Below are 10,934 nucleotides of genomic sequence, written 5' to 3'. Positions count from 1 at the left end.
AGGTTATCCGGGCTGTGTGACTGTAGTCTTGGTATTTTCTTTCCTGACGTTTCGACAGCAGCTGTGGCAGGCATCTTCAGAGGAGTAACACTGAAGGACAGTGTCTCTGTGTCAAGTGTGTAGGAAGAGTAATATATAGTCAGAAGGGGGTTGGGTTTGAGCTGAATCATTGTCCTGCAAAAAGTATCAAAGGTAATGTGCTAATCATTGTCCTGTAAGTATCAAAATAATGTGCTAATGAGGGTGTGGTATGTTAATATGGAACCATTATATCCTGAAGTGATCTGTTAATGTGTGAAATCCAAAGCTAATCTGCATGGCTATTGTGGACTGTAGTCTTTGTTAGTCTGGAGGTCCACAATAGCCATGCAGATTAGTTTTGGATTTCACACATTAACAGATCACTTCAGGATACAATGGTTCCATATTAACATACCACACCCTCATTAGCACATTATCTTGATACTTTCAGGACAATGATTAGCACATTACCTTTGATACTTTTTGCAGGACAATGATTCAGCTCAAACCCAACCCCTTTCTGACTATATATTACTCTTCCTACACACTTGACACTGAGAGACACTGTCCTTCAGTGTTAATCCTCTGAAGTTGCCTGCCACAGCTGCGGGCGAAACGTCAGGAAAGAAAATACCAAGACCACGGTCACACAGCCCGGATAACCTACAAGAACCAATGAACTCTGACCGTGAAAGCCTTTGACAATACATATATAATCATTAACGTGGTTTCCAGTTGTCAAAATGTGAAAGGATTGGTTCGGGGTACCATGGAACCATCTAATGCGGGGAGAGAATTCAAGTTATGTGAGCAGTTAGTTGCTACACCCTCTCCGTCAAAAATAGCCGAGGCCTTTTGGCGCCTAGGGCAGAAAATCCATGTAGCACCCGTGCCCCGCCCATAACGGTAAGAATGTGCTCAATTAAGCAATTGACAGTTGGATGGGAAACCACCAAGGAATATCAGGGCTGCTATTCAGAGGCAGGGAAGGGCAAACCACCACGGTTAGTCTCTTGCCTTGAAAACCCTGCTGGGTTGCCACAAGTCGGCTGCAACTTGATGGCAAAAAAATAAAATAAAAAATCCAAAATGTCTCCTGAGGTGGGCCACCTTCATTACTCCCCTTTACAGGGGAGGGGCTGTGGCTCAGTGGAAGAGCCTCTGCTTGGCATGCATAAGGTGCCAGGTTCAATCCTCAGCATCGCCAGGTAAAATGTGATGTGAAAGACCTCTGGAGACCAGAGACCCTGGAGAGCTGCTGCCAGTCTGAGTAGGCAATACTGACCTTTATGGATCATGGGTCTGATTTAGTAGAAGGTACCTTCATGTGTACTTAATGGCTAGCCTTGCATGCTGCTCTTTGCTCTTAGTTTCTTATTTAGAATACTTTTATGCTGCCTCTCCAGGGATCTTGCCGGAGGCAGTTAAGAAAGACAGAACAATAAATAATACAATTAGATTAAAATAAATTCTCAACAATAAAACATAATCAGTAAAGTTGGCAGTATACAAATACATGGTAGGCAATACATGGTAGGGAGTTAAAATTATCAGAAGAGGGTAAAAATGATCCTGTGATCTTGGACGCAGGTAGAACGAATGGGGCTTCCCCAGGAGTCACACTCTTCTTGAGCAGCGGAGGTTTCATCCCGTTTGCCTCAGACCACCACTGGCTGCCTGAGATCCTGGAGAGCTGCTGGCGGTCCAAGTAGCCTCCTTCAGAGGGTCTAGCTCAGGGTCCCGGACCTCTTTGAGCATGTGGGCACCTTTGGGATTCTGACGCAGCACAGTGGGCGCGTAAGAAAGATGCTTGGGGCTGTGGGGCAGCTGCTACCAAAGCAACATTTTAAAAAATCTCAACAGCTAATCAGACCAGGCCAAAAGCCACACCCACTTGCTAAAAACCCTTTGTGGGCACCAGGAAAGTGTTGGCAGGTGCCACATGGTGCCCAGGCCCACTACGCTGGGGATCCCTGGTCTATTGGTCTAACTCCATACAACTCACAGGCTGCCTGGTCAAATTGGCTACTGTCCACTGGCAACTTTAGTGATCTTGGGTCATTTAAGGGAGCTCCCTAATGCCACCTGCTTTTTGAATGCTCTGATAGGAAATGCCTTTCTCCCAATCGTAGCACATTGTGGGTTGGGTTTGCTAGGATGGCACGTGATGGATGCTGTTGGGACGCACCACTGGACTCGGACGATCCTAATAGTCTATGGACCGAGGCACTCCAATGTAAAATAATCACGAATGACAAACCCAAGAATGTCGACAGAGTAGAGAATAGGCAGACTTGAGGATACTCACCACTAGCACCAGGCTGGCCCTTGAACCTGCTGGGAAAGGGCCTTTTGGGGCAAGTTGGAGGGACAGTCAGCCTCGGGCGATGAGTGTCGCCAAGTCAGAGGTGCTGGCTGAGCCCCAGGTCCCACTCCGTTCTGATGACGGTAGCCGCAGGTTCGCTCACGCCAGAGGCAGTGACTCCAGTGCCAAATCCTTCTACTCGTCGGTACCACTCCTGTGAGGCCCTTAACCACTGGGCACCACCGTCCTTGGAAGAAGCTGTCTTGAAAGAGTCCTGCTTCCTCATGGAGTTGACCTGACCTTACCTTGCCTGCCTTTCTCCCACACGATTCTCTGTCCGAGGCTTGCCACCCTCTTTCCACACTAAGCACAACTGTTGGATGTTATTCTTCTAAATTCCCTTTCTGCTCACGAAACCTCCCAACCTTAGAAAGGCTGGACCGTGTCCCACCCCTGAAGACTCTGTGTCATGCTGGGCCTTTGTCCGGTTGTCAGAAACATGGGCGGAAGTGGGGTAGGGGGAAAGTGTATTTTTTGTGTGTGTAACAGACCTTTTCAGTAGTCTTTGAGCAAATCCTGTCTGTCAGGCAACACCGTGGGTGAGGTCAGTACTCCAAAACTGAGGGTGGGGTTGCTATGGGAATGTCAAGACCAGGCAGCCATTTGCATTTGACACTTCAGGTGGCAGAAACAGGCGCTAGACTCCGGGGCCAGCTGGGCATCTGAGGGCGAGGGCATTTTCACCAAGGGGTGTTCTTAGTTCAATGGTGCAAAGGGGTGCAGTGTACGGGGGGGGGGTGCAGGAAGGTCCTAGCATGGGAGACCCGGGTTCTAATTTGTGAAGCACCCACTGGTGGAGGGAGGGGGGCTGCCTCTGTCTCAGCCTAACATACCTGGCAACTTTGCAGTGGCCACAAGTAAGAATTGTAGCACTCGGTGCATTCAAAAGCACTTTGGGAGCCATGTATGTATAGATAAGACAGATCAGGGAACTGCAGGAGACCGAAAAGGGATTTAATCTAACTTTCCTGCCCAGAGATATGGCATTCCTGCTCTCCTGCCTTCCACCCCCATAGAGTAATTCACACAATTCATGTCACAGTGCGCATCACAACCGAGAGCATTTGCAGTGCATTAAAGGGCTAGAAGAACAAACAGCACCAAGAGCAAGATAAGGGCTCAGGGGTCTCAATTTCTACTTGTTTCTCACAAAGAGTGCTCCGACTCTTGAAAGCTCATTCACCGAAAAGCTTGTTGATCTCTAAGGTTTTGTAATTATGTCTTATCACTATTGATTATTCATTGAATGTTGTGAACGCCCGGAGCCCTGTGACCCAGGGGAGGGAAGCAGTCTGTCTAAAATAAATGAATAAAAAAATAAAACAAGGTGCTACTGGACTCGAATCTTGCTTTTCTACTGCGGACCAACACGGCTGCCCACCTAAACAGCACCAAGACAGACACACACTGGAGGGGAAGCCCTCCCCCCGCATTATCTGACACCACTGTCCCAGAGGCTTCAACGTTGAGCCCCGTAGACGCCTTTTCCACAGCACTTTCTGGAACCTCTTGTCCTTTCTGGCTCACTATAGAAAATATATGATTAAATAAAATGTTCTATGTAGGCCCCAGTTTGGTTCAGGGCAGAAAAATGCTTCTGCTCAGATTCTTTGCTGGGATGTTTGTCGCTGGTGTACGGCCAGTCAGACTGCAGATGACGGGAGGCAGCTCCGGTTCAGGCAAGAACCCAGAAACAGGTGCTGCTGATGAGCCACTTGTAAAAAAAAAAACCCACACTTGGTCCTGCCCTTGACTGTGGCACTAAATACACGGCCACTGCCTTTTCGTTCGAAGAAAAGATCTCACCTGGCCTTTCCAGAGCTGCTTTTCTCCCGGGATCATCCCATCCCATTTATTTATTCTCTGTCTTTTTTGATATTCCTTTCCCTTGTTGTCCTCTTATCTATTGCACGGTTAACTTACAGGGTTGGGGTTTTGTTTTTTTGCTACAATTCACAGGGCTGATTCACACAATACAAATTCCTCACTGTCACCACAAGGAGTTTGGATCACATGTGCTCTGGGAATTCCATGGTCCCTGGGCACGTGAGGCCCAATTCTGATTGGGACCATGGTGCATGTGGAGAAAGGACATATGCCTACCCCTCCCCAGTACCATTTTCCCAACCTGAAATGGCTCTGGGAACCTGCTATTTGCCCTGCTGGGACACTTGCACGTAGGCAATCATTATACACAAGTTCCCCAATGCAGCAAAAAAGTGGCCCCCAGGGGTTGTTTCCAGATCAGGAGAACAGCATGGTGGGGAAAGGCATGAATGTCTTCTTCATGTGTGGTCCCAGTCAGAATCTAGTTCCCCACTGAAGTCCCAGCACACGTGAGGTCCAGCGTCCTCCTGGCAGCCACAAAGGCTTTGTATCATGTCGGCCTGCAGTGATGAGAGGCAAGACCTGCCCTTTCGGTTATTGGTTGGCTGCTGGCCTGGAGGACCACTGGTGGGCAGGGGCAAGCGGAGCTGAGCCCCAAGAAGCAAGGCAGGAGCCGCTCAACGAAGACTTGGTCAGCATCAGCAGCGGCAATGGGCGTCAACTCCTCCTATGTCACTGCTGGCTGGATTGAAGCCAAATAGCCCTGTGGGAATGCCAGCCATCTTGGCTCAGATGGCTCATGGGATGTTTCTGCCCAGCAATGACGATCACAGACACAGATGGTTTCCCCCTAAAGGTACAGAAGAATTTGTGGAGGACGGGCCTACCAACACACCAGAAAAGTCGAGAACGGAGCCTCCACGTTCAATGGCAGGACAGCTCTGATGACCAGGCAAACAGCAAGGGATTGCTATCACTGCTGTGCCCTCCCGTGAGCTTCCAAGAGGCGTCCAGCCGGCTGGTGCTGGGAACAGAATCATCGGCTAGATGGGGAGGTGCAGTGGCTCAGTGGCAGAGCATCTGCTTGGGATGCAGAAGGTCCTGGGTTCAAACACTGGCGTCTCCAGTAGAAAGCATCAGGTAAAAGGTGTTTTGAAAGACCTCTGCCTGCGACCCCACAGAGCTGCTGCCGGTCTGAGTAGATGACTCAGCGGTCTGAGTCAGTGGAAGGCAGCTTTGTGCGGGTGACCTTGGATCTGATCCGGCAACAGAACTCTGATGTCCCCCACACTGTTGAGGCTTCTCTAGAAAGGCCAAAGTTGCCTCACTTTCCATTTCTTCCCTTTTTGTTCATAGATAATAACTTTATGCTCTAATTCAGGACTTTTCTCCAATCATCTTTCACTAAATACTTCAATAATTTACCCAACTATAAGTATCTCAAAGATCAGTTCAACAGAAGGATGAAAAAGGAAACAGAGCTTTTTATTTAAAAATAAACATTTAATTCCAGACCTGGAAATGCCTACAGCTTTTACAAAGGGGTCTCTGATCAGACGTACATTTGTTGAGAAGTAGCTACACCACCAAGAAACAAACAGGTCGTCTCCTCAAGCAGCTCTTTTAGCCTTCATGGCTTGATTCACAAGCTCCATGTCTTCCTTCAGCAACTGCTTGAGGGCTCGTTTGCTCTGCGCTTCTTCACTTCCGCAGAAAACACTCTTGATGGCATGCAGGACTTCCAGGGCTCTCTCCATAATGTCCTCTGCCACTTTTTTATGGGCCGTATTCTGCGTGTAGGCAGTCAGATGGGGACTAAAACCATACAGCAAGTTAATGAATGCTTTTAACTTCCCCATTTCCACTTGTGCTTCTTCTGCCTTTTCGGCTAGAGGCATAGGTGGAGGTGATATCGGCTGGATAGTCATGGTTGGTTCAGGCAACGGTTCTGGTTCTGGTTCTGGCACAGGGGGAATCGCCTTCTCCTGTGCAGGTGGGGGTGTCGAAGGTGAGGCAGGGTTCTCCTGCGGAAGCGTCTTCTCTGCTTTTTCCGTTAGCTCCAGAGCGTCTTTAATATAGGTCTTTGCTGTCTGGACATATTTATAGAGATTGCGATCTTCTTTCACAAAGGAGGGAGTACTTTTTAGGGTTTTAATTAGTTTTTCAATCAAGTCCAAGATGTCTTCTGCTGTTGGCTTCTTATGTGCCTTCCCATCTTCACTTTCCTGATCTGCTGGTTGGTTAGTGAAGGTATCCAGGATTCCATTTAATTTCTGAACGTTTTCCAGAGACTGCTCCAGATTTGACACGGCCCCATTGGTCAGCTGATCAAAGCTCTCATTTATTTTTTGGGTAGTAGCCTTTTCTACAAGGAGCGAAACACTGACCAGTGGTTTTTCTGCAGTGGTTTCATCAGTATGTAGAGCTACAGATTCGCTTGTGCCATTTTGGATTTCCCAAATGGCCGTTGGGCTGGCAGAGGGAATTTTGCTGGCCACGACGACTGTTTCTGAGGCCGCTGCTTCCGAGGCCTCCGTTTGTTCTTCCTGAGTCGTTGGTCTCATACTTTGCCAAACAGTGTCAACCGTTTCTGACTGGGAAGGCTCTCGGACGGTTGTCATGACCACCGACGGTTCGGTCGGTAGGGGGATGGTCTGCTCAGAGAGTCCTGCTTTGGCTGTCGGAATTTTATCTACCATGTCTAGCAAAGCGTCCACAAGGCCATTCAAAGTTTTCTCCTCTTCCTTGGCTTCTGTCTCTTCCGCCGATTTGGAATCATCTGTAAAACATGAAAACCAAGATCAGGTGCATCTAACTCTTGTACACCTTCTCCAGTTCCGGAAGGCAATCAATTTCTAGAGCATGTCCAATGTAGGGTATAAGCAACTCAAGTGTTATATGACGCAGAATGATGAGCCTTGCTCTACTTTATTCTGTATATGTTTTGAACTACTTCTGTCTTTTCACCCACTGCAGGTTTGTATTTACACAGTGTGGTGCCCCAGAAGGAACTGCAGACCACTGGGTGGGAAGTCATCTCCCTTCACAATGAAACAGCGTGACACCGCTGGGCTCTAGGACTAAATCACCTTCCTGCTCACGTAATGCTGAACTTCGACTGTCTCATCTCGTACTGTAGCTCAATGACTTCAGGGCAGGAAGAAGCCAGCGTGGTGTAGTGGTTAAGAACGGTGGTTTGGAGCAGTGGAGCCTGATCTGGAGAACCAGGTTTGATTCCCCACTCCTCCACATGAGCGGCGGAGGCTAATCTGGTGAACTGGATTTGTTCCCCCACTCCTCCACACGAAGCCAGCTGGGTGACCTTGGCCAAGTCATGCTCTCTCAGCCTCACTACCTCACAGGGTGTCTATTGTAAGGAGGGGAAGGGAAGGTGATTGTAAGCTGGTTTGATTCTTCCTTAAGTGGCAGAGAAAGTCGGCATATAAAAACCAACTCTTCTTCTTCTACCCAAACCAGAGCAGTGCAAATGGGGGTAAGGCGTATTTTGTCTTCTTCCTCCCCACGCTACATGGGCAAATGGGGGGAGGGCTGGGGAATGCATGACTCACAACATTTGTCTTCTTGAGCAGTTTCTCTGCCCTCCACCCATTCTGCTGTGAAATTCGTTGGACGACCTTGGGCCAGTCACTCGCAGCCTAACCTACCTCACAGGATCATTGTGAGGATAAAACAGGAAAGGGAGACCCATGCACGCCACTCTGAGCTCCTTGGAGGAAGGGAGGAATGTACTTGATAGATTTCTCAGGGCTCAGCCCTCTTCACAGCTAATAATCCTTGGCGGGGTGCAGTGAATTAAAATGGGGGAAAGTGATTTTTCTCTTAGCCTAATTACCCCCCCCCCCCCATACACACACATCTCCTTTAGCTTCAAAGTGGGCAAAAGCCTTAAAAGTTCACAGCATTCTGAACAGGGTTGGCAGGCGATTACGATCAGGGGGTACAGGCTTATCATGATTGTCTCACCATGTTTCCAGAAATTTTTCCCGTTTTGCATATTTTCCCTGACTGATGCCTCTTCTCATTGCAGGGGTAAGCTCTCCAGAGAGGCTCAGTTCGTTTTAGCAGAGTCCTTCCTCTCAGGACTACGCCTTTAGCAAATGGCCTCTGAGCTTCTTTGTTGTGCCAGAGGTGTGAATCCCCACGCCCAGCTTCTTCTCCACCCCAATTCCTTGCCAATGGCCATTCTCCCCAGAAGTGGGAATCAGAAACTGCCCATCGAAGGAGCTGTCTAGATTCGAGTCCAGGAGCACCTTAGAGACCAACCAGAGTTTCAGCGTTTAAGCTTTCCAGATCAAAGCTCCCTTCTTGACAGCTCACACCCAGAAACTCTTGTTGGCCTCTGAAGTTCTTCCTGGACTTAAATCTTGCTGTTCTACTGCAGACCAACACGGCCGCCCTCTGAAACTTTCCGGATGAAACAGGAAATCCTTGGCACATTTCCTGTGCAGCTTGGAAAGGGAGCGCCCTAATGTAAGCTGAGAGCATTACAATTTCTTTATTTTGGAAACTGTTTAAACTCCAGCTGTGTTCTCGCACTAGATCACTCCCTCTCCCTTTCAACCCTCCTCCCTTTCCCAACTCTCCTTGGCTCCTTTGAGCAGCTGTTTGAATCCCCTCTCTTCCTATACTGAAGTGTGCTCCCTCCTCCCCAGCTGTGGCTGCCTTGTTTGCTCAATGAAATTCACAGCTGTAACTCGAGGATGGGATGTACGTGTCTGGCGCAAGCTGTGCTAAAAGGAGGACCTAACTTCACCTGTCCAGCTCTGCTAATGCCTGTAAGGGGACGGGTGGTGGCAGGCCCAATTTTCTCTTCCCCTCTTTTCCCTGTAACTGATACTCAACAGCCTGCAACGCTGCATGGATCCGGGAGGGCAAGAAGCATGTTCAGTGACACCCCAGCCTTTATCTCTCTGGTTAAACATTCAGAAGCAGTTTTTTTAGCATACCTTGGGGGGGGGGGTCCCCTGAGTATGCAGAGACCTCCCTCCTGTCTGTGGATGGTCCTGATTTACTGTCCTTCTGATAAAAAGGACCATCGGCTTTTCTATTAGAAGCAGCAAGGGCAGGGTCCCAGCCTGAGTCCCAGAAACATCCTTCTCAGCCTTCGTTGGGGCAGCATTCTTTCCTTATCCCACCTTAGTGCCTTTAAGTATTTCCTTTTAAGTTCACAAGGATAAATGCATTGCCAGGACAGGGCGGTGCAACTCAACACACTCAGTGGTGCAGAGGAACCTTAGCTTGAGAAGAGAATACCAGGAAGCTGAAGGGAGGGAAGGGGTGGAGCCAATGAAAGGAAAATGAGGCTATGTAGCAGAGATAGCTCAGCTCCAGACAAAACCTGGAATTAGCCACTTTCAAGAATTCCCAGGAAGGAAAGGAGCTCTCCGGAGGAATGTTTTCTGGCTGGGGGATTTTCAGTTTGGGATTAATTCCTCGCCCAGAGTGGGGAAGCAACGAATGCTTCCATTGCATTACCTGAGCACTGAATGGATGGATGGATGAATGAATACCTCCAGTGGATTTCCTAATGAGAGGAATTGAGCACCTTCAAAGGTGTGCCCCTCCTATTCCTCTGCGCTTGCAACCCCTGGGGGAGACCTGTAAAGCTTGCTGGGAGATTCCAAAATGGAGTCATTGGCATCTTCCTTCTTGTCAACAGTCTGGCTTGGACTGGGCCCAAGAAGTATTTTGAGGCAAAACTCCTGCCCGTTTACTCCTGCCCATTGACCACACACACAGCGTGGTAGTGGTTAAGAGCGGTGGTTTGGAACAGTGGACTCTGATCTGGAGAACCAGGTTTGATTCCCCACTCCTCCACATGAGTGGAGGCTTATCTAATGAACCAGGTTGGTTTTCCCACTCCTCCACATGAAGCTGGCTGGGTGACCTTGGCCTAGTCACAGCTCTCTCAGCCCCACCTACCTCACAGGGTGTCTGTTGTGGGGAGGGGAAGGGAAGGTGATTGCAAGCTGGTTTGAGTCTGCCTTAAGTGGTAGAGAAAGTTGGCATATTAAAAACAACAACAACAACAACACACCAAATCGACTTTATGATCACGAGTCAGCCAGCTGACCGTCTGGCTGACTCTTGAGATGCTCCAGCAGGTCAGCCACCCACTTAAAAAGCATCCCAGAACAACTGTCCATGAAACAAGTTAAAGCCACTAGAAACAAGACCTAGTCTGTGACAGGCTTCACTAGTACACTTTTTGTGCTGGAACAACAATAGCAAAGGGAAAAAGGGGACAGTGCTAAGGCAAACACTGCAAAGGACTCATTCAGCCCCTCCATTGGCCCCACTGATGCTCAGCACTTACGCCCCTTGTTTTGGAACATGGAAACACAGAGACAGGCTGGCCGATTGATCCACGAAGGGGCTACTTGTGCTTCGGGTGACCTTGTTGCCAAGATCATCACAGTTGACAGGGACAGGTGAAAGAAGAATTTTTACCCTGACCCTCGAGGGATTCCTCTTCCTTTGATGAAATCTTCACTGCTGCAGTCGGGTGCATGGATATCTGTAAGGGGAAATGCCTAGTTCACTGAAGCAGCCTGTTTCTCATCACTTGGCATAACTCTAAATTAAGTTTAAAACAAACAAACACCAGGCCAAAATACATCTCTTTCACATTGCAAGAAAATCAAAACTATGGCTATGTTTCAAAGAATTTTTTTTCCTTTGCAGGGTGACTATAGTATGG

The sequence above is a fragment of the Euleptes europaea genome, chromosome 20 (genome assembly GCF_029931775.1).
Source record: "Euleptes europaea isolate rEulEur1 chromosome 20, rEulEur1.hap1, whole genome shotgun sequence".
NCBI lineage: Eukaryota > Metazoa > Chordata > Lepidosauria > Squamata > Sphaerodactylidae > Euleptes > Euleptes europaea.
Note: the sequence above shows the minus strand (reverse complement) of the source record.